Genomic DNA, 26428 nt, shown 5'->3' on the forward strand with positions numbered 1-26428 from the left:
TGGTGGGCTGTCGTCTATGGGATTGTGCAGAGTCAGACACAACTGAAGCGACTTAGCAGCAGCAGCAGCTGTACTGAGAAAACATGGTAGAATTATAAAGCTGGATGAAGAAGGATGAATTTGTTCTCTTATTTCAGGGTTCCCATGAATGGGCTGGGAAAGGAAGCAGAGTAGAGAGGAGCTGGGCAGGGATGACCATGAACTTGCTGGGGGTCACTGCAGGCTGGGATGTGATATGGTGGCCAGGTGAGGCTCAACTTTTAAAGATGTGTTTAGATTTCTCAAAAACTTGAGATCTCAAATAGTCTATCTTGTTATTTTCTTTAGTGAATTTTTTGGAGTTAAGGCCAATGCTAGCAGGGTCTTGGGGAGAAGGCAATGGCACCCCACTCCAATACTCTTGCCTGGAAAATCCCATGGACAGAGGAGCCTGGTAGGCTGCAGTCCATGGGGTTGCAAAGAGTCGGACACGACTGAGTGACTTCCCTTTCACTTTTCACTTTCATGCATTGGAGAAGGAAATGACGACCCACTCCAGTGTTCTTGCCTGGAGAATCCCAGGGACGGGGGAGCCTGGTGGGCGGCCATCTATGGGGTCACACAGAGTCGGACTGACTGAAGCAACTTAGCAGCAGCAGCAGCAGCAGCAGCAGGGTCTTGAGACATCTTCCTACCCACTTCTACTTCAATGATCACAACTTGATTAGTGAAACTGTCTACAGGAAAGCAATAGGAAGGGACTTCCCTCATGGTCCAGTGATTACGAATTCACCTTGCAATGCAGCACATGCAAGTTTGATCCCTGGTTGGGGAACTGGGATCCCGTGTGTCACTGAGCAGCTAAGCCCATGCACAGCAACTAGAGAGTCTGTGCACCGCAAGAAAATATCCCACTAGATGCAACTAAGATCCAATACAGCCAAATAAATAAATGTTAGAAAAGCAACAGAAAGTTTTGCACTTCTGAAATATAGCCGCTCACATAAAAGAAAGAGTAGTTTGGTCTAACAAAAAAGGACAGCCTATTTGCCAGGCACAGGGATGTCAGGAGACAGATGTACCTCCCTCTTCCCTGTGCTAACCCCAGAGGAAAAGTACACTGAGGCAGGGGCACTGCAAGCCACTGGAGACAAAGGCTGAGCAGACTTCGTGGACCTGAGGGGGAGAGCCTCCATTCTAATCAGAGACTGGGCTGGACCACGTGTGAGCCACTGAGGATGACAGCAACGCCACGAGACTGCGTGAGATTGTCAGAGGGAAGGGAGTTGGCCGACCACTGATAGAAATGACCTGGAAACGAAAATTTCCCTTCTTCAAACTCAGGGACTTCAGACCTCAAATGAACGATTAGGTTATCTTCTTTAGTGAATGTTTAAGCTGAGTAACTACAGGCTTATTTTTAACATGACAAGGAGATTTCATGTGCATCCTCCACAAGGAAACCATCCTAGATTCACGATGGCAGCAGTGTAAATTCACGGCTTGATGTAGGGAGGACTGGGGTGTCCTAGCTCAGGGTCAGCCTGCTTCTGCTGAACTCACATCTGACTGCCAACCCAAGAGAACTCGGGACAAGGAGGACAAAGTGGCTCAGGCTGCTAACTGCAGATCTGTGAATGAAATAGTTTATTTGTGTTTATGCCCAAAACTTGAAGGGTAGTTTGTGATGCAGGTAAAGCTATCGGATACATTATTATTTTAAAAAATTTATTATTTATTCATGTATTTTTGGCTTCACTGGGCTTCTCTTATTGCCTGCCATTTGGGATCTGAGTTCACCTGAACAGAGATCAAACCTGTGTCCCCTGCATTGGCAAGCAGATTTTTAATCACTGGACTGCCAGAGAAGCCCGATACATTATTATTTGATGTTTGAAAATCATAAAGCACCTGTAAAATAAAAGCATCCCATTGTCCTATCTCCCTAAAATAGCTCAGCACTTGGCCTAAAACTCCAGTTGGAGATGCTCCTCTTACAGTTTCTGAGATGACATAGATATTCTGACCAAACAACACTTTTCCCAGCATGCATGCCCAGACAGTGTATGTGTGCATGCATGCATTCTCAGTTGTGTCTGGCTCTTGGAGACCCCCTTGAAGCTGTAGCCTGCCAGACTTCTCTGTCCGTGGGGTTTCCCATGTAAGAATACCAGAGCTGGTTGCCATTTCCTCCTCCAGGGGATCTTCCTGACTCAGGGATTGAACCCATGTCTCCTGTATCTCCTGCATTGGCAGGTGGATTCTTTACCACTGCGCCCCCTGGGAAGCCTCAGACATTCAGGATTCCTTTTTAAGACACTGGTGTCATAGAGCAATTGCTTGTGTTGGGTACCTTCCACACCAGTGCTTCAACTTCATGGGGATTTCATCCAGTTTTCACCACTTAGCCATGTCCTTGGTCAGATCTGAGGCTTGGTTTGCTCAAAGTAGCGCTTATGGTAGTTATGGTAGTCTGAATTGGCAGAAGCAGAGAACACTTGACTCACCTTGGTGGCCACTGACATTAAATTCACCCTGAAAAATGTCCTCTGTGATTCTTTCCAATCTCATTTTATGGGGAAAAATATAAATTGTTTCTTGTTTTAAAGGATCATCAATTTCCTATTCCCCAACTCCCACCATGAGATGCTTTTATGTTTCAAAACTCTTTTCTCCAACTGGCCAGTTCCTTACTGGCAGGTCATCAACTCAGGCCAAGATAAGAGATCTGCTTGGCTTGATCCAGGAAAGGGCTATAGACCCAGGCAGGAGTCAGGAGATTCCTTTTCCTCTTGGCTCCATCACTGCTTTGGGGGGCTCTAGAACAAATCACTTTAGTCCACTGTGCTGTATTTCCCCCAGCATTAAAGTGAGTAAAGTGTACCTTAACTGGCTTAGGGTGTGGTAATGAGGATGATACAGACAGAAACCATCTGCCCCCAGACAGAGCTCCACAGGAGCTCCAGGCATCCTGTGGATCCAGGAGGAACAGGGGTGAACGCACACACAGAAAATCAGCTATTGTCACATCTTGTCTCCTTCCTCTCTCTTTTCTTCCCACTCAAAACAACACTGTAGTAGGTTGCGCTAAATAGAAATCGCATTCATAGGTGGCCAACCTGGGACCTTGAATATAAAGGTACCAATTTCAACAAGCAAACAAAAGCATTCAACAGCTGAGGAAACAAATTGACAAAGTAAACATAAATACACTGCATAATTATCTTTATCAGGACAATATAATATTCTCATTAGGGTATTTACAAAACAAAAATAATTTCTGTTAAATAATTAGCAATATGAAAAATAAAATTGGGATTGTAAAAATCAATAAATCCTAAAGAGTGAATATTTATATGTATAGTTCCACTCAGGTCAAATGAAATGAATAAAATATGCAACCTAAGCACATCAAAGTTCAGAGAGAAAGTGACGCTGAACTCCAGATTCTAAACATGGCCAAACTACAGTGAATTGATAGGGTAGAAATGAAATAAAAGGGCTATAAGAATGCACAAATAAAAAGAATAGGATTGAGGTCATTAGAGGCCCATAGACTAACACATATTTGAAAGACTGAGAGCAGGCAGGGCAGTTGTTGGTGCAGCAGGGCAGAGAAAGCCAGAGCCTAGAGCATGGACAGAGATTTATCCTCCAAGGGAGTTGCTTGTTCCAAATCTAAGGTGCCCAAACATTAATGCCAGCGGGCATCATGGTTGCCAAAACACAGATTGCTAGACCCCCATCCCACAGTTTCTGACTCAGTGGGTCTGAGATAGAACCTGATAATTTGCATTCCTGAGAAGTTCTCAAGTGGTGCTGCTGTTGCAGGTATGAGAACCATGTTGGGGAACTCTGGATAATAGTCTTGGGTAGTTTTAGGATGTTGAATCATCAGGTGTAATAGAGGGCAAGCCTGAGATAAAGGCCAGAAAACAGGGTGCTTAGCAAAAGTCTGTGTACAGAGCAGTTAATTGTCCGATCAGCTCTTCAAGCATATTCAGAATGCTAAATAATCAGGAATTGCCTCAAACAAGAAATCCAGATTTTTTTGACTGAAGCGCAAGTGAAAAGGCCTGGTGGTAACTAGTCTGTATTGTTTGATTTTCCTACAGTGATAATGTATACACACAGTGTTAGTCACTCAGTCGTGTCTGACTCTTTGCAACCCATGAACTGTAGCCCCCCAGGATCCTCTGTCCATGGGATTCTCCAGGCAGGAATACTGGAGTGGGTTGCTGTGCCTGCCTCCAGGGGATCTTCCCAACCCAGGGACTGAACCCGGGACTCCCACATTACAGGCAGATTCTTTACCATCTGAGCCACCTGGGGAAACCCCATATTCATGTAGGATTTGTGCAATTAAAAACCAGGTCCGCATACTATACAGGGGTGTGATTTTACCCCAGTCTCCATCTTTATCCTGAAAGATCAAGGAATATGCTAAAAGAGACTTGGTCCTTGAGAAAGAGGTTTTCACAAAATATGCTTTTTTGGTATCTCTAGAGAAACTGAAAAAGGAAAAGAAGACATCTTCACCCACATATGGAAGGGTTCATTTCTCAGTTCTGTCAAGAATCAGATTAGAGCATGTACATACACGAATGATGAACCTCTTAATATCTGTTTATAATGAAAACTTCTGCTAGTGAGGACTTGGGTAATTTAACTGCTCTATTTATAACTGTTTGTAATGTGTCTCAGAGCCCAGATTTTCTCACTAAAGTTGCATTATTTAGGGCTAGACAAGAAAGCTACAATTCATGAGACAATAATCATTTTCTCACTAAAAAATGAATGAACACTAGTGTACATGAACGTGGGCTTATTATTTTAAACAGCTCAAGTCAAATCGTCACATCTTCAAATGATATTTTTGCTTCTAAAAATCCTCAGAGTTAACAAATGTTACTTTAAAAATGTAATTATCCAAATTCTGATCCACTCTAAACTGTATCCATCTTTCCCTGTGTGAATTTTAGTTTTTAGTAGGAGTGTCAATGGAAACCAAATGTATATTTTCAAATAGGTTCTAGGAAAAGAATTTTGCCTCTCTGTCGTATGGAACCCTACTAGACCATTGGTACCCAGGCTGACATCCAACAGAGCTATTTTCCTTCCATGGGATGCACCTTGCAAAGCAACTCTTTCCAAGAATTTATGACGGAATCAGTTTGCACCCCAGATGTTTATGCTTTTCCCATATAACTTCATTCTGTTAGCCCATCATCAGCAGTGTAATGAAAAATGGATGCCAAAATACCATGTTGCCAAAATATCATAATTGACATAGCAAAAGTCTAGTCTTTGCTGCCTCACTTGGCTGGATGACTCCAAAGAGTCAAAGGCTATTGGTGATCTGAGTTGGTATGTGCTCTAAGAAGGGAAGAAGGGTCCTTAGGAGATGAATGCTTTGACAGAGTACAAAAGAGAGAAAATGAAATAGCCTGTTTAAAAAAAAAAAAAAAAAGAGGGAAGAGGGAAAAGGAGAGGAATTTCGTATGCCCTCTACCCCCAAACTCTCAGAGACAATTTAATTATCATAAGTATTTCTGTCTTTTTTTCAACCTGTGTCGACTTTTACATTGAAATCAGATTACTAATACTAAAATGAGAAATAGAGAAAAGCTACTACTCTCCAGACTCCATTCAAAACTTTAAGGTATTCCTTCCCTTTAATTCTCATAACTCTTGAGTATTGTAAATCCTCATTTGACATATGATGATCCTGAGGGACAGAGAGGTGAACTAGCTTGCCTAGAGTGAGGTCGCTGTTAATAGTGGGAGTGGAACTCAGTCCCCAGTCGGTCGGACTCTGCCGCCCATGACTTGAATGCAGAGCTAGGGGAAAGCAGTCAATAGGATGCAAATGGTATATAAGTGAAAAACACTTTTAATCAATCACCTTGATATTCCGTGTGATACAAAGTAACTTCTTGTGGATAAATTGAATTTTACCAGATGCAGGATGATTGATCATTCCTTATTGAAACAAGATGCCCTCATTTTTTCTCTCCTTGGGTCTGGTTTGATAAGAGATCATTTGTAGAGGCATTGACATCTAATGCTATCTCATAACATCTAGGCTGTCCAAACCTCTAAAGCAAATACAGACTTTTCTCATGTTTAGGGTTACTTCGTTTTTACAAAGGAGAAACTAAGACGTTTATCTAAATGGAAATAAGATACTGGGTAAAGCTACATACCAGAACCAGATTCATTTTGAAAATCTCTGAAGGATTTTGCTTGATATCAGCTTCTATTTTTTTCCCTTAAAAAGATGTTATAGGCCAGTGGGCATTGTGTGTAGGGCTTCTGCCTCAGGAAAAGTGATACTGGTAATTGTGCCTGAAAAAAAAAAAAAAAAACTTAAATAATAAAGGGGTGAATGAATGAATGAATGTCCAAATTGTTTGGACAACAGCATAATTCCCAACTTTAGAAATTTCAGAGATAAAATGTTTTTAAGGGTAAAAGATATGATAAAATTTAAATGGATTAGTAACCAATTCCCTCTCATACAGTTCATGAGGTTCTCATGGCGAGAACTGGGGTGCTTTGCCATTCCCTCCTCTAGTGGATCACGTTTTGTCAGAACTGTCCACCATGACCTGTCTGTCTTGGGTGCCCCCACACAGCATGGCTTATAGCTTCATTGAGTTATGTAAGCCCCTTTGCCATGACAAGGCAGTGATCCATGAAGGGGAGAGAGTGAGGGATGGAGTCCTGGCATGCTGCAGTCCATGGGGTCACGCAGAGCTGGACACGACTGGGCGGCTGAACAACAACAACCAGTTTTCATTCTACTTGCCCTTCTTGCTTTTTTTCTCTTGAAAATGTTTTACTCTTTAGGTGAACATTCTCTGATACTTACCAACTCTTTGGAAAATGCTCCCTCACCAATTCTATAGACCAGCTCCTCTGCACCTTCCCAGGCGCTGCTCTCTTGTTGGGATTGATATCATTTCTCATGGTCCTGGGTAGGTAGCCTCAGAGTTAGTGTAGTTCCCTGAACCCTTCATTTCATTGGCAGGCAGTGGTGAGACCAGAGCATATTCACTGTGAAATTGCTTCAAGGGAAAGTGTATTTACTTACCATATGATCCAGCAACTCACCTTCTGGGAACATATCCAAAAGAAGCATAAACAATACCTTGTAAAGAGATCTGAACCCCCACATTCATAGCAGCATCATTTATAATCACCAAGACATAGAAACAATCTTAATAAAGAAATGAAGAGGGTAATATATATGTTATATAATTCCCCAATAAGAAGAAATGCAAAAAGGCAAAATCGTTGTCTGAGGAGGCTTTATAAATAGCTGAGAAAAGAAGCGAAGTGAAAAGTAAAGGAGAAAAGGAAAGATATATCTATCTGAGTGCAGAGAGTTCCAAAGAATAGCAAGGAGAGATAAGAGAGCCTTCTTAAGTGATCAATACAAAGAAAAACAGGAAAACAATAAAATGGGAAAGACTACAGACCTCTTCAAGAAAATTAGAGATACCAAGGGAACGTTACATGCAAAGATGGGCACAAGGAAGGACAGAAATGGTATGGACCTAATAGTAGCAGAAGACATGAAGAAGAAATGGCAAGAATACACAGAAGAACTGTACAAAAAAGATCTTCATGACCCAGATAACCATGATGGTGTGATCACTCACCTAGAGTCAGACATCCTGGAATGCGAAGTCAAGTGGGCCTTAAAAAGCATCACTATGAACAAAGCTAGTGAAGGTGATGGAATTCCAGCTGAGCTATTTCAAATCCTAAAAGAAGATGCTATGAAAGTGCTGCACTCAATATGCCAGCAAATTTGGAAAACTCAGCAGTGGCCACAGGATTGGAAAAGGTCAGTTTTCATTCCAATCCCAAAGAAAGGCAATGCCAAAGACTGTTCAAACTGCCGCACAATTGTACTCATCTCACATGCTAGTAAAGTAATGCTCAAAATTCTTCAAGCCAGGCTTCAGCAGTACAGAACTTCCAGATGTTCAAGCTGGTTTTAGAAAAGGCAGAGGAACCAGAGGTCAAATTGCCAACATTCGTTGGAGCATAGAAAAAGCAAGAGAATTCCAGAAAAGCATATACTTCTGCTTCATTGACTACGCTAAAGCCTTTGACTATGTGGATCACAAAAAAATGTGGAAGATTCTTAAAGAGATGGAAATACCAAACCACCTTTCCTGCCTCCTGAGAAATCTGTATGCAGGTCAAGAAGCAACATTTAGAACTGAACATGGAACAACAGACTGGTTCCAAATTGGGAAAGGAGTTCATCAAGGTTGTATATTGTCACCTTGCTTATTTAACTTGCATGCAGAATACATCATGAGAAATGCTGGGCTGGATGAAACACAAGCTGGAATCAAGATTACAGTAAGAAATATCAATAACCTTAGTTATGAAGATGACAACACTCTTATGGCATAAAATGAAGAGGAACTAAAGAGCCTCTGAGTGCAGAGGTAAAAGAGAAGAGTGGAAAAACTGGCTTGAAACTCAACATTCAAAAAACAAAGATCATGGCATCCAGTCTCATCACTTCATGGCAAATAGATGGAGAAACAATGGAAACAATGACAGACTTTATTTTCTTAGGCTCCAAAATCACTGAAGATGGTGACTGTAGCTATGAAATTAAAAGATGCTTGCTCCTTGGAAGAAAAGCTATGACCAACCTAGACAGCATATTCAAAAGCAGAAACATTACTTTGCCAACAAAGATCCATCTAGTCAAAGCTATGTTTTTTCCAGTAGTCATGTATGGATAAGAGTTGGACCATAAAGAAAATGAGCACTGAAGAACTGATGCTTTTGAACTGTGGTGTTGGAGAAGACTCTTGAGAGTCCCTTGGACTGCAAGGAGATCTAACCAGTCAATCCTAAAGGAGATCAGTCCTGAATATTCATTGGAAGGACTGATGCTAAAGCTGAAGCTCCAATACTTTGGCCACCTGATGGAAAGAACTTATTCATTGGAAAAGATGCTGATGCTGGGAAAGATTGAAGGCAGGAGGAGAAGGGGACAACAGAGGATGATATGGTTGTATGGCATCATTGACTCGATGGACATGAGTTTGAGCAAGCCCTGGGAGTTGGTGATGAACAGGGAGGTCTGCTGTGCTGCTGCTGCTGCCGCTAAGCCGCATCAGTCGTGTCCAACTCTGTGTGACCACATAGACGGCAGCCCACCAGGCTCCCCCATCCCTGGGATTCTGCAGTCGATAGGGTAGCAAAGTGTCGGATATGACTGAGTGACTGACCTGAATTGGATTCAGTCATAAAAATGAGGGAATTCTACCATAGGGACAACATGGATGAACCTTGAAGTAAGTTTTCATGAAAGTGAAAGTCGCTCAGTTGTGTCCAACTCTTTGCAATCCCATGGACTATAGAGTCCATGGAATTCTCTAGGCCAGAATACTAGAGTGGGTAGCCATTCCCTTCTCCAGGGGATCTTCCCAACCTGATATCAAACCCAGGTCTCTCGCATTGCAGGCAAATTCTTTACCAGCTGAGCCACCAGGGAAGCCCCAAAAAGGGGACCTGTGGCTGCATGGGACAGGAAGATGGTATACTAAATGAAATAAGTCAGACATTGGACAAAAAATACTGTATGATCTCCTTTATATATGGAGTCAAAACCAAACAGACAAATAAAAATCCAAACCATCATAGAAAAAAGAAATCAGATTTGTGGTTATGGGGTATGGATGAGGGGAAGTTGGAGGAAGGTGGTCAAAATGTACAAACTTGCTGTTAAAAGATAAATATGTAGTAGGGGTGTAATGTGCAAGGATATATATATATATATTTTATTATATATAGGAAAATTGTTGAGAGTAAATTCTAAAAGTTCTCATCACAAGGAGATTTTTATTCTTTTATTTTTATTTTATGTTAACTAAATCCATTGTGGTAATCATTTTGCAATATATGTGAGATTAAACCATCATACTGTACACCTTCAACTTCAAAGATTTTTAAAAATTGTGTTAAAAATTTGTGTGAAAATTAAATTAATTAATGTTCAGTTCAGTCACTCAGTCGTGGCTGACTCTTTGCGACCCCATGAGTCACAGCACGCCAGGCCTCCAAAATCTTATTTTGTGTGACATATAAGATATCACCACAATAGCTCAGTCCGGTGCTCTGTGAAGACCTAGAGGGATGGGATGAGGCGTTAGGAGGGAGGTTCAAGAGGGAGCGGATACAAGTATACTTATGACTGATTCACATTTTTGCACATCAGAAACCAACACAACATTGTAAAGCAATTATCCTCCAGTTAAAAAAAAATTTTAACAAGACTCTCACCCCAGGATACCCAATTTCACCTGTTTACTGACCAAATTCTCAGCTGCCTGACAAACCTCCTCCCTTCTTTGCAGGCTTTTCCAATTTTACATTTCCAAAATTTAAATAGCCATGTTTCCTCATTACATAAAGCTTGTTCTTTTCTAAAGAAAAAAAATCCCAAAGCTGTGTCACAATCACATTTTGGGTGCTGTATGCACAATTTTGCATACCTTAAAAGATATACCTCTCGTCTACCATAGTGGTACACATATTTGTTGAATTAAAGTATTTGCTAAAGTTAAAAGGTTTTCTACCTAAAACTTGTAAATAGTGGTGCTGCCCAGAGCTACATGGGGATGGAGACGATGTTCAGAGAATTGTCAGAGATGTAAATAACATACTTTCTGGCTAAGGGACACGAGAGCTCAATTTTTTCATTTTTTTCCCTTCAATTGTTCAAACTTATTTTTTTGTTGCTCATAACTCAAAAACAGTTTAATGGAAAAACTTCAAGTGTTATAAATATATTAGTCCTTGATGAGAACTCGAATGTAAGAATAATTTTACCAACACGGAATTTAAAGTTTTTTTATTTATTGAAGGTTAATTTTTCAAGAGAGAGCCCCACGAAGTCCCTATGGATAAAATCATTTCCACCAGGCATCTGGCAATATTTTCACTAATCTAAGGTTTCATTTTGAAAAAAATAAAATGCCCAGTCCTTTCTTTGAAAGGACAAACTCTTCACCATAAAACAGTTTCCTGTGGGTCAAAGCTTGTCATATTTACTTCTGTAGAGTGGCATGTTATCCCACAGGTTCTATTTTCATTTGCTCCATATAATTCTGCTTCACCTTTGCTTGCAGATCTTTCTACTGGAAGTCAGCAGAATGCCTCTGTCTGGAGAAATGTGTGTTGACCAAAGGGAAAGATTGGCTCAAGTGAGAACCGTGATGGCTACCAGCATCAGCTCCCTAGATACTCTCAAAGCAAGGCCAGGCCCTATTCAGGAAGCAGACGCATTTTTCCTCAACTCTCCTATTCAGGTTAGTCCTCTCCACCTCAGTGAGCAGGGAAGGTCAGGCTTTCCCCCCAAGGATGCCTGAGCCTCATGCCCTGTGAATGCATGCGGTCTACCGCTTTTCCACTGCTTTCTCCAAAGAAGTGTAGGGTCTAATGGAGACTCTTGGACAGCAAGTAGGAAGGAAAATTGAAGTCACAGCTTTCAGGACAAGTGCTTTCTTTTCCCACACATGCTATGGATTGCTTAATGCTCACAAGAAGCCCATGGCCATAAAATTCCTTCCAGAAAGTCCCTACAAGAAAACAGAATAAACCACAATCTGCCCATTATGGAAGGCTAGTAGCCTGCATTATCCTGCAGGAATGAAGGGCCTTTGGCTCCAGAAAGTCTCAGTTGTTTTTTTTTTTTAGCTTGATTTGTAGAACTGCTGACCCCTTATCTCTAGGAAGCAGGAGATAATAATAAACAGGTAAAAGCTATCGTTAAGGCCAACCTTGCTCACTGATGATGTTTCCTCTACATTCCTCTTATTAAATGCTTTTAAAGCTGGCCACCAAGTAGGTTTCAAATGCATTAAAACTCCTGCTGAAAGGATCAGTCTAACATAATATGGAAAAACGATAAAGAGCCATGAAATACTGCTTTGGGTTTATTGGCTCAGGTATGGAATAAACATCATCTTTGAGGTTCATGCTGCCATTATAATCTCTTTTTGTGGTAAGTAGTTCTTACCACAGTCAATGCAACTGGCAGACGAGATGTGCACTCTTAAGCTACACGACAAACAAAAGGATTTTTTTCCTTCCCAGGAAAGCACACCTTCCCATATACTGTTGTAATGATACACAGACCTTCACCTGGGATGCCCTGTTTTGTCTGAACTATCTTGGTGACCATTTCTATTAGCATCAGTTAATCCTCAACCCTGTCTTGTGTTTCTCTTTGCGTTCTTCCAGAGGGTGAATTGATGCTACAGAGCCTCTACCAGTATATCATGGGAAAGGATTCCAAATAGATTCGGTGATATGTGCTGTTGGCAGGGGTTGTGGATTGGTGGACTGTTCACTCCTAGCATTTTTGCACCCTGAATGTGATCAGGGAGTCACCAAAAGTTGGTGGAAACAAACAAGCAAATGGTTGTTGACAGCACAGCAGTAATAGTCTTGAAGCTCCAGTTGGGGAATTAGACCGGGTTGGAAGAATAGCGGAGCTGACCAGGTCAAAGAGCAATGAACCTTGAAACAGTTTTAAAAGCAAACAGATGAAGAGAATGAAGAATTCACCAGAAGATACACAGCCTAAAGGCAGACACAGAGTGGTCTTAGCTATACCAACAGGAAGTATGAACTACTGCCAGAGGAGGAGGAAATTCAAACTGGCTGTAGACACATTTTTTTTTTTGGGGGGCAAGCAGTCAGAAGATATAATATTCTACAATGTGTATCTGGGGACTTCCTTGGAAGTCCAGTGGTTAAGACGCCATACTCCCAATGATGCAGGGGGCATGGGTTCAATCCCTGGTCAGGGAACTAAGATCCCAAGTATCAAAATAAAATAAATAAATAAAAAATACAATATATATTTCAGCTAACAAGGCATGAAGTTGGGTAAACAGATGAATAAGGATGAATGAATAAGGGCCTACCCAGTGGCTCAGTGGTAAAGAATCTGCCTTCCAATGCAGGAGCTGTAGGAGATGTAGGTTCAGTCCCTAGGGCAGGAAGAGCCCCTGAAGAAGGAAATAACAACCCACTCCCTATTCTTGCCTGGGAAATCCTGTGGGCAGAGGAGCCTGGCAGGCTACAGTCCATGGGGTTGCAAAGAGACACGACTTAGCAACTAAATAGCAACAATATATATTTCAGCTGATGAGGCATGAAATTGGGTAAATAAGAACTTAACATTATTCAGGTTTGTAAAATAGTAACAAAAATTAGAAATTTCCAAAAAGAACTCAGATTTCCAATCCACTTCCCATGGCATGCCCCATGCCTTTTTGTGTTGCTCCTTGAGCCCGTTTTGAACATAGACTACTTATTTCTTTGCTTTGAAATTTTTAAAAATACATTGTAGATTTCAGTTTGCAGATATACATTTTTAGAAATTGTATGTATATTTGTAATAGGCTGTGGTTAAGTCTATTGTGGTTCTAGTGTTGCAATAAAAACAAAATACATTGACACAAAATTGTGTCATTATAGAATAGAAGGGAATTGTTTTATATAGTAGTAGAAAGGAGAAGGCAATGGCAACTCACTCCAGTACTCTTGCCTGGAAAATCCCATGGATGGAGGAGCCTGGTAGGCTGAAGTCCATGGGGTCGCTAAGAGTCAGACACGACTGAGCGACTTCACTTTCACTTTTCACTTTCATGCTTTGGAGAAGGAAATGGCAACCCACTCCAGTGTTCTTGCCTGGAGAATGCCGGGGACGGGGCAGCCTGGTGGGCTGCCGTCTCTGGGGTCGCACAGAGTCGGACACGACTTAAGTGACTTAGCAGAAAGGAAAAGAGGGGACAAAGGGTGAGATGGTTCAATGGACACGAATTTGAGCAGACTCTGGGAGATAGGGAGGACAGAGGAGCCTGGCATGCTGCAGTTCATGGAGTCGCAAAGAATTGGACACAACTTCGAGACTGAACCACAAGATAAATAATGATACAATCCTTCTTTTCTAACACACAAATGGAAGCAAGCTGGTGACTTGGGCTTTTTTTATGTGATGAGTTTCTCATCCTACTTTTTCTTCTTTCAAAATAAAACTTAGCAAACACTTCTCAGAAACTAGGCAAAGCTGGGAAACTGTATCCACTTTCTCACTTCTGTCTTTATCATATATTTTTTGTTTTAAATGTTTACTGGTTCAACAGGAATTGAAGTGAAGGTCACCATGAATTAGATTTGTCATGATTCCTAGTAGTCTTTGAACTTAAACTTTCTGGTTCAGCGTTACTCTATATTAAAACTGAAATTGGTTTATAGTTATTTTTTGTACTCTTTTGATTTTAATTTAAACTTATATTAATCTTAAATTACTTGAGATGTTTTTTCTCTATTGTTTTAAGCTCGGTGTAAATTGCCAATTGAATTACTTGGACTTGACCTTTTGGTATTGTTCTTTGTGTTTATGTGGGTTGGAAGTTATGTTAATAGTTTTATCTACTGATTCAATTCCTTTAGTGATCATTAGTTATTTTAAGGATGTTTGTCTTTCTTTTTAAGTTAGTTTTGGTAGGTTATATTTTCCAAGAGGACAATTTCCTTATCTAAGTTTTCAATTTTTTAAGCTTAAATTTATTTACAGACTATTTCTTCTTTCTGCCCTTTTGAATGAGGAAAGATGCTATATTAGCTGGGATTCTTTTGTTAATAAATAATCAAAATATGACTCCAGCTCTTTTATGTTATTTCATGGAAGAGGGAAGCATACTGATTCCCAAGGCTGATGTTCAGATGTGATTGGACCCAGTTGCTCAAAAGGGCTTCCCTGGTGGCTCAGTGGCAAAGATCCTGTCTGCCGATGCAGGTTGAACTCTGGGTTGGAAGGATCCCCTGGAGGAGGGCATGGGAACCCACTCCAGTATTCTTGCCTGGAGAATCCCCACGGATAGAGGAGCCTGGTGGGCTACAGTCCATAGGGTTGCAAACAGTCAGACACAACTGAGCACATGCAACAGTGCTCAAAAACTGTCAAGTACCAGATGTCATTTTTAAAAAATCTCCTGATTCTGCTCTTCTATATAGGCTTCATTCTACTGATTACCCTTGATGGGAAAGAAGTGTCGACCCCTAGCTCCAGGCTTATATCCTAAACACTTATGTAGTCCAGAAATACAAGAATGATACTGCTTTCCCCAACTTTTTCACTAAAATACTTCACATGTGAATCGCTTTATTACTGATAAAGTCGTCTGTCCACCCCTAGAGCATGTGCATCTTTGATTGATGAACCCTAGGGAGGTATGGTATGCTGTGCTGCTCTCAGTGGGAGGAAGAATGTATACTGATTAGGTTAAAGAAATGGATATGCAGTGTGTGTGCTCAGCAGCCAGCACCTTTCTCTATCATCAACGTGAACTGCCTTAGTGCTTCACTAAAGCGATGCTTACAAAAGTGTAAGACCTCCTGGAACTACTTGTTGGCTACAGAAGAGTATATGGGTAATAGATGCTAGAACTTACTCCACTGAATTAACTTTATCAAAAAAGTTAACAGTGAGCTCATACAATGAAGATGATTCTAGGTGCAGTGGGAGTTGGAATTGCTGCTTTGGGAAATGAGAGAAGTTGATGGAAGACATGTGAAAAATTTACAAGTGGGGTTACAGATGGAGTTAAGACTGGAAACCATACATTTAGAGTTATTTCAGCTTAATGTGATTTGAGATGTTTCTCAAGCTCTGAGTGAAGAAAATAATGTTAAAATTGGATCATGTTGAGATTCTTATGGGGCTTCCCATGTGGCACAGAGGTAAGAATCTGACTGCCAAGGCAAGAGATTCAAGAGACATGGGTTCAATTCCTGGGTCAGGAAGATCCTCAGAAGGAGGAAATGGCGCCCTTTTCCAGTATTCTCTCCAAAAAATATCCCATGGATAAGATATCTTTTCCATTTCTTTGAATTTTTTTCAATTTTCTTCATTAATATTTTATAGTTTTTAGAGTATAGGTCTTTCCTTGGTAGAGTTTATTCCTATTTTATTTTTGATGAGATTTTAAATAAGATTTTTTTTACTTTCTATTTCTGATAGTTCGTTATTATTATATAGAAAAGCAACAAATTTCTGTATATTAATTTTGAATTCTACAACTTTGCTGAATTTATTTCCTAGTTCTAATGGTTTTTAGGTGGCAACTATAGGGTTTTCTATATAAAATATCACATCATCTGCAAATAGTGACAGTTTCCCCCTCCAGTTTGGATGCCTTTTCTTTCTTTTTCTTGTGTGATTGCTGTGGCTAGGACTTTCAACAGAATAGAAGTGGTGAGAGTGGGCATTCTTGTCTTGTTCCCAAATATAGGGAAAAGGCTTTCAGCTTTTCACATTTGAGTATGATCTTACCTATGTGTTTGTCATAAATGGTTTTTATTATGTTGTTATTTGTTTCTTCTGACTGCAAGGAGATCCAACCAGTCCATCCTTTAGGAGATCAGTCCTGGGTGTTTATTGGAAGGACTGATGCTGAAACTCCAATACTTTGGCCACCTCATGCGAAGAGTTGACTCATTGGAAAAGACCCTGATGCTGGGAGGGATTGGGGGCAGGAGGAGAAGGGGACGACAGAGGATGAGATGGCTGGATGGCATCACTGACTCAATGGACATGAATTTGAGTAAACTCTGGGAGTTGGTGATGGACAGGGAGGCCTGGCGTGCTGTGGTTCATGGGGTCGCAAAGAGTCAGACACGATTGAGCAACTGAACTGAACTGAACTGATACTCATATTGATGACCATTTTTACCATGAATGGATGTTGAATTTTGTCAAATGCATTTCTGCATTTATTGGGATGATCATGTGATTTTTATAGTTCCTTTTTATAATGTGATGTATTGTGTTGATTGATTTGCAAATATTGAGCCACCCTTGTGTCCCTGGGATAAATCCAACTTGATCATGGTGTATAATCTCTTTTGTGTATTGTTGGATCGTGTTTGCTAATATTTTGTTGAAGTTTTTTGCATCAATATTCATTAAAGATATTGGCCTGTAATTTTCTTTTTCTGTGTGATATCTTTGTCTGGTTTTGGTATTAGGGTAACTGTGGCCTTTTAGAATGCATTTGGGTGTGTTCTACCCTCTTCAGTTTTTTGGAATAGTTTGAGAACAGTAGGTAGTAGCTTTTTTTTTTTTTTTTTTATAAATTTGTAGATCTCCCACGTGAAATCATCCAGTCCTAGACTTATGTTTGCTATGAGTTTTTCCTTCATTATTACAAATTCAGTTTCACTACTAGTGATCAGTCTGTTCAAATTATTTGTTTCTTCTTGATTTAGTCTTGGAAGGTTGTATGTTTTTATAAATTTGTCAATGGCTTTTAGGCCATCCAGTTTGTTGGCATAAAGTGTTTCATGACATTCTCTTATGATATTTCATATTCCAGTGGAATTGGCTGTTATTTCTCTTCTTTCATTTCTAATTATTTGGGTCCTCTCTCTTCTTGGTGAGCCTGGCTAAAGGTTAATCAATTTATCTGCAAAAAACCTGCTTTTGTTTCTTTGATTTTTTTCCTACTTTTTTGGTCTTTGTTTTATTTCCTCTCTGATCTTTATTATTTCATTCCTCTGCTGACTTTGATTCTGTTTGTTCTTCTTTTTCTTATTCCTTTAGGTTTGTATGTTAGCTTGTTTATTTGAGATTTTTCTTGTTTCTTTAAGAAGACCTTTATCACTATAAATTTCCCTTTTAGAATTTTGTTGCATCCCATAGATTTTGGAGTGTTGTGTTTCCATTTTCATTTGTCTCATAATACTTTCTGATTTCCTTTTTGATTTTTTCAGTAACTATTTTTTAGGTTTTTTTTTTAGTATCATGTAATTTAGTCTTCATGTGTTTATTGTTTTCCCATTTTCCCTTCTGTAATTGACTTCTATCTTTATACCACTTTGGTCAGAAAAAAAACGCTGCATATAATTTCTATCCCCTTAAATTTATTGAGACTACTTTTGTGGCCTAGTGTGTGATTTATTCTGGAGAATATTCTGTGTGCATTTAAAAAGAATGTATATTCTACTATTTTGGCATGTAATGCCCTATGCTGCTGCTGCTGCTAATTCGCTTCAGTCATGTCCAACTCTGTGCGACCTTATAGACAGCAGCCCACCAGGTTCCCCCATCCCTGGCATTCTCCAGGCAAGAACACTGGAGTGGGTTGCCATTTCCTTCTCCAATGGATGAAAGTGAAAAGTGAAAGTGAAGTCGCTCAGTCGTGTCCGACTCTTAGCGACCCCATGGACTGCAGCCTACCAGGCTCCTCCGTCCATGGGATTTTCCAGGCAAGAGTATTGGAGTGGGGTGCCATTGCCTTCTCTGGTAATGCCCTATAGGTATGTATTAAGTCCAACTGGTCTATTGTATCATTTAAGACTACTATTGCCTTATTGATTTTCTATCAAGATGATTTATCCAGTGATCTAAGGGGGAGTGTTAAAGTCCCCTACTATCTTGCTATTATTGTCAACTTCTCCCTGTTATTATTTCCTTTATGCATTTAAGTGATCCTGTATTGGGTACATATATGTTAACAAGTGTAATGTCCCCTTGTTATATTGATCACTATATCATTTTATAATTCCCTTCTTTGTCTTTTGTTATAGCCTCTGGTTTAAAGTCTACTTTGTCTGATATGAGTATTGCTATCCAAAAATGGAAGATTATAGTTACTCACAGAAGTAGTTTCAGAAGCAAAAGCTGCCATAAAAGAATATTTATTTTTTTTTCTGGAGAATCATAAAGACAAAGGTTACACTGTTTCTATTTATCTGAAGATCTCAAGACACCATTTTTATTAATTTAAGTTTATTCTTATTCTGTTTTATTCAGATTATATTGTTTTGAAATTTCCTTTCCATGACAGATACATGTTGGTTGTTTTCATTATTATTAATTTCTACTTGGATGAGGCTCTCCATAAGACCTGGTGATACCAAGACAGAAGGGATCAGACACTGCTCTCAAACTGTCTCTCCACTGTTGTCAGAGGTCAACATTTACACAGACCTTAAAATGATTAGAGATGTGCAAAAGGTCCAGAGGAGAAGAAAAAAAGTAACACTTAGCTCTTCCTAAGAGAGGCAGTCACATAAGTGGTAGTAATTAACTTGGGTCTTAAAGAACAATAAAATGATAATAATCATAATGACATATTTATACAGTCACAAGTATAAATGCCTTCATGTATTAACTCTTCTTTAGTCTTCAAGGCAACCTTATGAGTTAGGTTCTATTATTATTCTCAATTTACAGATGAGGAAACTAAATCAGAGTGAGCTTAGGTAACTTGACCAAGTTCATATAACTAGTAAGCATTGGGACCTGGGTTCAAACCAAGGCAGTCTGCTCACAAGCACTACGTCACATGGGGTAAGCAGTTGTTTCCCAGGGAGACAAATACAGGAAAGCACGAGACTATGGAATGCTCTGGAAATCACAAGCCATTCAGTATTGCTGGATGTAAATTACATAATTGAAAGTAAAAAGGTAATTAGGGAGAAGGACATCATCTAAGGGAATTTAGATTTTAATCTGTTGACCACAGGAATCACTGAACAATGATCTTAGAAAAACTATTCTGAGGAAAGTATGGAGAGATTGAAAGGAGGCAAAAATTAAAGAAAAAAAGAACTCTACAGAGTTTTTTGACAGATACCAGGTAAAAGTGATGAAGTGAACCAGGGCATTGCAGTAGGCAATGAGTTTCCCAGGCTGCCTTGGAAGCATTCTTGCTATTTTGTCTCTCTAGATCTGTTCCCTGCCCTGAGCACCCTTGTTCTCTGTTCTTGAGGTCAAGAATTGCATTTCTGAGATTTCCTTCCTTCTGGCTTCCATGTAGCCATGGGAAATGGGAGACAACAGCTGAGAGTTAGATGAAGGCGAAACCAAGGGCATTTCTTCTTTCTTAACACTGCTGCATCTTCAGCAACACTGCCTCTCCCCCAGGGCTCCACATCAGTTGGATGGCCTCGTTTTCTGAGCCCAGGCCCTGCTGGAGGCCTCTGCCGAGTCGTAGTTCCTGGTCGGGGCCCCTGCTTCCGGGCCCTGACAGCATTTCCTTTGTCCTCTTATCCAGTTAACATTCATCACCTCACATAGTTACAAAAGATATTTTTGTGTGATGAAAAGAATTATTTTTAAAAATCTTAGGATGTTCTGGCCTTTGTTTAGGTAATTTAGATAATCTGAAATTAGACCTTGTGTGCCTTTTAAAGAAACATAAAGGAGCTAAAATTACCTAAAGAACCGAAGTACGAGTTGCAGCCGAGAGAACAAACTCTGTTTGAACTCTCGTCACTTTCTTAGCTCTTTTACAAATCTTTGAAGTTTTCATCAGTTATTTATCTGTCACTAGTGTTTTATTCTGAATGTCCTCAGGGAAGACGCTCTTATGTATTTCCAGAGAACTGTGAAAAGCCCCATTTAGATATTATTGTCTCTTAATATTAACAGTATTATTGCCATAATGATCAGATTATGAGATTTTTTTGAAAAATCTCAGTTAAGAACACACTATTGGATATTGTACCATTGGTAATCCTCAATAGGAGAACTCTTCAAAGGGCTTATTTTTTTTTAGGTTTTCAAAAATTACTATCATAATGCCTGTTGTATGTAATATAATATAACAATGTAATTAATTTGGTTATATTGTCATAATTCTAATACAGTATAATGCATTAAGTTACAAAATTCAGCAGATAAAAATGATTATAGACACTGAATTTTGTCACAAGTTGGCATCATACTCTCAATCCTACTATATATCTTTTATTTTTAATAACATTTGTGACTCAATTAATGCATCTATTTATATAACATGTATTTTTATTAACAAGAAGGAAATCAAGTGCTATACTCTTCTAAGTTCAAGTTGTATATTTCCTATAATTAGCATCTTACTATTATACAGGAGCTTGGAAATTAAAAAACATTTAAATTCAACTCAGATGTGCACATGAAGAATATAGCTTAGAACAAAAATCTTGGAGAGTCACCACCTTTTTATGTGACAAGAGTCGCAGTAGTAACGCAACTAATTGAAATTCTAGCTCTAGGGAAAGCCATTAAGGTTAACATACTTCTTCAGGGGAAAAAATATTCTTGAGGCAAAGGAATGCTTACTTGAAAACCTCATACAGTGTTTTTAAAAGAATCTGGATGTTAGTATTTTTCCCTCATAGTCTTTAGTATTTCTCTCCTGATTTTTTTTTTTTTTTTTTTGGTATGTGATTCCCTTTTACATTTCCTTGTTCTATTTTCCTTAGAAATGTTATAGCAATTTGTACATTTAGGCCAAACACATTGACACATTTGTCCTAAAAAGCATTGCTAGGAGGATGAAGCTCATGCAGAAGTATATGCAGGCAAGAACTTTCATAGTTTGCTTTTCTTCACATGATTTACTTTTCTTGTTTGAAGATGCTTTGCTCATGAGACCTTCTTGAGTTACTCATATTTTGTATATTTCCTCTGAGTGGATTTTCCCACCTCCCAAGAATTTTATTTTTTGTGAATTTCTTTGCCATTTTACCACTATTTTACATTTTCACTTTCAAAATTCTCCAAGTGAACACAGCCAAGGACCCCAAACTGCCAACCATCTGAATTCTCAGAGCCCTAAATGTGTTATTGGATATCTTAGGCTGCAGAATTTGTCATCAGATGTTTTTCAGTTAATCCTACTAATTTGAAGCATTGGTTTTCTCCATCACCCTATACTTCAAGCAAACCCATCGGTAAGACAAAAATACCGCTGGATTAATATAAAGGCAACCAAAATCACATATAATTTTGTGTGTTCTTTTTTTAGTCTTACGCGTTTTTTTCAACGACTCATTTTGTGTTTTAAATGGAACCTGTGGAAGTTGTAGGAAGTTCTTCCTTTGAACACAGGCCGTCTGCACTCCCTCTAGTGATCCCACCATGTATAAACTATATTTCTGTGTGTGTAGGAGAGAATTTCCCTAGAGGCCCACAAAACACTTAATGAAGTGCGAAGCACAAACATTTCATTACAACATATTGTGTATTTTTGCCTTTAATAACTACATTCTTCATCCAGGAACTCTCTATGGCTTTCAAAAATGAATTACAGTAGTAGCATTTTCCCCAGAATATGGTTTCTCCAGGACAGAAATGGCTCTTTCCTTAACTATTGTATTTATTAGCAACCTGTTGCCCTTCGACACCAGAGCCGTTTTCATCGACCCCGATCGAGTGTGGATCATTTAAACTTCCTTTAAAAATTATTAAAATAGTTTTATCTTATTGGATTCTCTCTTTCTTCACTGTACACAGCACCACCGAAAAAAAGGCATGGAGAGGAAAAGTGTGAATTCGGGGAGATTACCTGGAGTGGAGAGCTAGTTCTCCACCGCCAAAGAGCAAGCATTTAATTGAGGAGTGAGCAGGTAGTGGGTGGCGGGATCTTTCCTGTGACTGAGCACAGAGTCAGTAAACTCTGGATTCCTGCATTTTACTACTCCCAACTTAGAATTCCCCACCTTCTGCCTTCTGTCTCTGCCTCTACGAGGCAGCCTCCCATTGGCTCTTTTAAACACATCAGGTGATTAGGAAGCAACTAACCCTACTGACTCTGGTCCTGTAACTGTTAACAGGAGAGGGTCACTGTTGAACTCCGTAACTCCACACGGACATTGCAGAACGATCTTAAATGTTCACAGTGCATGTGTGTGTGCGTGTGTGCATGTGTATGTGTGTGCCACTGTATCCCAAATGCCAGCTTTTTTACAAAATTAAACCAAGGTAACAACAAAAACACAGACCGCATGTGAACCTAAGGTGTGTAAGGAGGAAACTGGTCCTTTTGTATAGGTGTTTTTTCTTAAGTTCAGATGCCACAGGATTTCTCAGATGAAGTAGGTTGTATAATGTTTTCTATTTTCTTTAGAATCATAGCTGCATCTCATAGCTTCCCAGAATATCAGTTTCTACTGGTAGTCTGCTTATAGAGTTTTGAGAAAATTAAAAGGAAAACTCTGAAGATTATATAGAGTTTTAGGGGCTTTAGGTAAATGTTTGTGCAAGTGGATATTAAGCTAGCTTCCTTTCTTCCAGAATCCTTTTTACTGCAATGAATTACCATGGAGCTTGAAAAAACAACCATCTTACCTCTCTCTTCTCTAACAAAGCAATATGTCACTAAGCAAAAATGTATTTTTACAGTTTCTTGAAATATTTCATTTGTATTTGCTAGAATGAGAGATTTTTTATCCACCTTTATTTCCATTAGATGTGACCCTTGAAGCTGCTTTTGAATCTCTTAACAATCCTGGTGTTAGAGTGATAGGCAGCCATGAACTCATTAGGGAAGGCAGAAGGGATAAAGCTTGTTGATAGTAGTGAACTTGGGGGTGGCAATATTCAATGGCCAACGTTATGACTATGACATGAAGTAATTTGCCTTTGGCCTATGATAGCCTTTCTGTTTATCAGTGAAGTGAGTTATCTAAATGTTGTTAACATCATTGATTTTTAACTCACCTTTAATTGTTAATAATTTATGTCTAAATTATCTTTAATACAAAACACTATTTTTTTTACTTTCTTGGATTTTTTTCTTAGAAGGTAACCTTTTAAGAATGTTACCAAAATCTGTTAATAACTTATAAATGAAATTAAATAGGCCCTTGATAATGGTTCTTTCAGACAGATTTTGAATAAACGAAACAAGTAATTTCAGTGATTTATAAATCACTGATTTATAATTTATAAATTTATTACATAAATTAATATAATCAGTTGTTTAAAGTTTAATTCTTTGGTCTGTAAACTTTCTTAAAAATACATCTTTTTTTTTTTGGAGGTAGAAAGAACAATTTGTTCAAAATAACAATTTGCTGTTTTCCTTGCATTAAGAACATCCAAGCAAGTTTTCATCAGTGGTGAAAGAAAAAGTAGACAGTTGGTGATGAGGATCCTCTTTCTCTGCCACTTACTTCTTACAGTTTTCAGTAAATAGAGTTTATTTTAAAGGTTGGCGTGTGTGTGTGTGCTCAGTCACTCAGTCATGTCCATCTCTTTACGACCCTGTGGACCGTAGTCCACCAGGCTCCTCCATCCATGGGATTTTCTAGGCAAGAATACTGGAGTGGGTTGCCATTTCCTCCTCCAGGGGACCTTGCCAATCCAAGGATCAAACATGCATCTCTTGTGTTTCCCACATTGCAGGCAGATTCTTTACTGACTGAGCCAAAGATTGGTAGTTTGGTGATTTAAATAAAACCCTTAAAATGAAACACTGAGGTTTTACTAACTCTGGGTCCCTTTGCTTAACTCTCGTTTGCCCCTATTTTGCATACCACACTTGTAAATACATTCACTCATATACTCATTCATTCTGTACATAGTCCTTGAGCACTGCCTGTGGGCAAATGGGAAACAAAGCTGAACAAGACATGAGTTTTGTTCTCAGTATGCCTACTCGACGTGATATTGTAGATTGGATCAATCTTCTCTGTCCCAGTTCATGCCTTTCTGTATTACAGAGGGTGGATACCTAGAAATAATAATGGATACCTAAAATAAACTCTATTTACTGACCTAGCAATAACGTATCAATCAATTACAGATTCCCTTGTAGCTAGAATTCCATGTAGGCACTAACTTTCACTAAATTAACACACCCCACTTAAAACTTTGAAAATGAAAGTTATGACCAACCTAGATAGCATATTCAAAAGCAGAGACATTACTTTGCCAACAAAGGTCCGTCTAGTCAAGGCTATGGTTTTTCCTGTGGTCATGTATAGATGTGAGAGTTGGACTGTGAAGAAGGCTGAGCGCCAAAGAATTGATGCTTTTGAACTGTGGTGTTGGAGAAGACTCTTGAGAGTCCCTTGGACTGCAAGGAGATCCAACCAGTCCATTCTGAAGGAGATCAGCCCTGGGATTTCTTTGGAAGGAATGATACGAAAGCTGAAACTCCAGTCCTTTGGCCACCTCATGCGAAGAGTTGACTCATTGGAAAAGACTCTGATTCTGGGAGGGATACGGGGCAGGAGGAGAAGGGGATGACAGAGGATGAGATGGCTGGATGGCATCACCGACTCGATGGACATGAGTCTGAGTGAACTCTGGGAGTTGGTGATGGACAGGGAGGCCTGGCTTGCTGCGATTCATGGGGTCGCAAAGAGTTGGACACGACTGAGCGACTGAACTGAACTGAAGCTAAACAATGAATTTTAGTGATAAGAGCACTTAACACAAGGAGCCGGAAGGCTTTTTACCATAGTCTAATGACAGATAATCATCTGTGGCAATAGGAAGGAGTTTACTATAGTTTTTACTGTCAACTTCTCTACAACTTCTCCTGTTTTCTTTACACAACACAATTTTTGACTTCATTATATTAGTTTAAAAGTTTCATTGTATGTATTGACATACACATGATGAGTTCTGGTTTGCTTATAACTTTTATGTATGCATGCTTTATCGCCTGGCATGACATTGCAAGTTCCCAGTAAATAAATGACTCTGATATTTTAGGCATACACTAGACACTTAATAAAAATCTTGATAAAAATATCCAAATCTACATAAGATTTGCAGAAATTATCCGAGAACTCTGTGATCCCATTAAACCATATACAAGCTAGAGATTAGCACAGGTTATCCAGGCTTTTGTGATTCCAGAAAAATTGGCTCACACCTCCATCTCACCTGCAGTGGAAGACCTGGCCTCCCTGAGAACCTCTGATGGTCCTCATGGGACAGGTTTGGGGTAGGTGAGAAAGGCTGAGATTACCCAGGTCTTGTCTGGCCCCAGGTTCTGAGTCCTCTAACTGTCCCAGTTTTGCCATCCCATCCCATGGTGAATAGTACCTCAACTCATTTGCTGACTCAAATGTCAATAGCAGCCTTGATGTCAACTTACTGATGAGTTTGAGCCACAGAGAGGGCTTCTATGGCTTATAGTAAAGTAGGCAAATGCTTTTCTGCTGGTTATTAAGAAGTTCTGTTTCTAACAGTCCTTTTGAGCACCTGACCTCTGTCAGTCTTTCTCCAGTCATTTCTTTGTCAGATCCAGCTTCTTAACACGCTGCTGTCGTTTTGGTTCTGTTGTGTGCTCCTTTCTGTCGATTTTACTCCCATCTCCAATCCTCATTAATTGTGTGAGTGGAGCAATCTGATTATTTGTTGATTTACTACTCTCTCCTCCTCTTGCCATCCTCTTGGATTAAGTTAAAACCTAACTTCCTCACTCAAGGAATTTCCCAAACAAACAGGGAACAAACCTCTTGTGTCATTTTATATAATGTATACTTTTTATATAATGTATATTTATGCAAGTGACAGAGACCATGTATTCCAGATTCTTCTGTTGGAGGAGAACTTAAATTCCTGTCAGGAAAAAGGAGGTAAAATTGGGAGAATAAATTATGC

The 26428-nt window shown here is 39.4% G+C and overlaps 1 long non-coding RNA gene across 1 annotated transcript in view; it reads left to right on the forward strand.

Annotated features, from left to right (window-relative positions):
* The window catches only part of LOC101906544 (uncharacterized), a 69253-nt gene that overhangs the window by 19973 nt on the left and 22852 nt on the right, over positions 1-26428 (forward strand). Inside the window, exon 3 of the long non-coding RNA XR_238035.5 lies at positions 11151-11330. This is a non-coding gene — a long non-coding RNA (uncharacterized lncRNA). The remainder of the gene's footprint in view (positions 1-11150; positions 11331-26428) is intronic.

Source organism: Bos taurus, chromosome 17 (genome assembly GCF_002263795.3).
Source record: "Bos taurus isolate L1 Dominette 01449 registration number 42190680 breed Hereford chromosome 17, ARS-UCD2.0, whole genome shotgun sequence".
NCBI lineage: Eukaryota > Metazoa > Chordata > Mammalia > Artiodactyla > Bovidae > Bos > Bos taurus.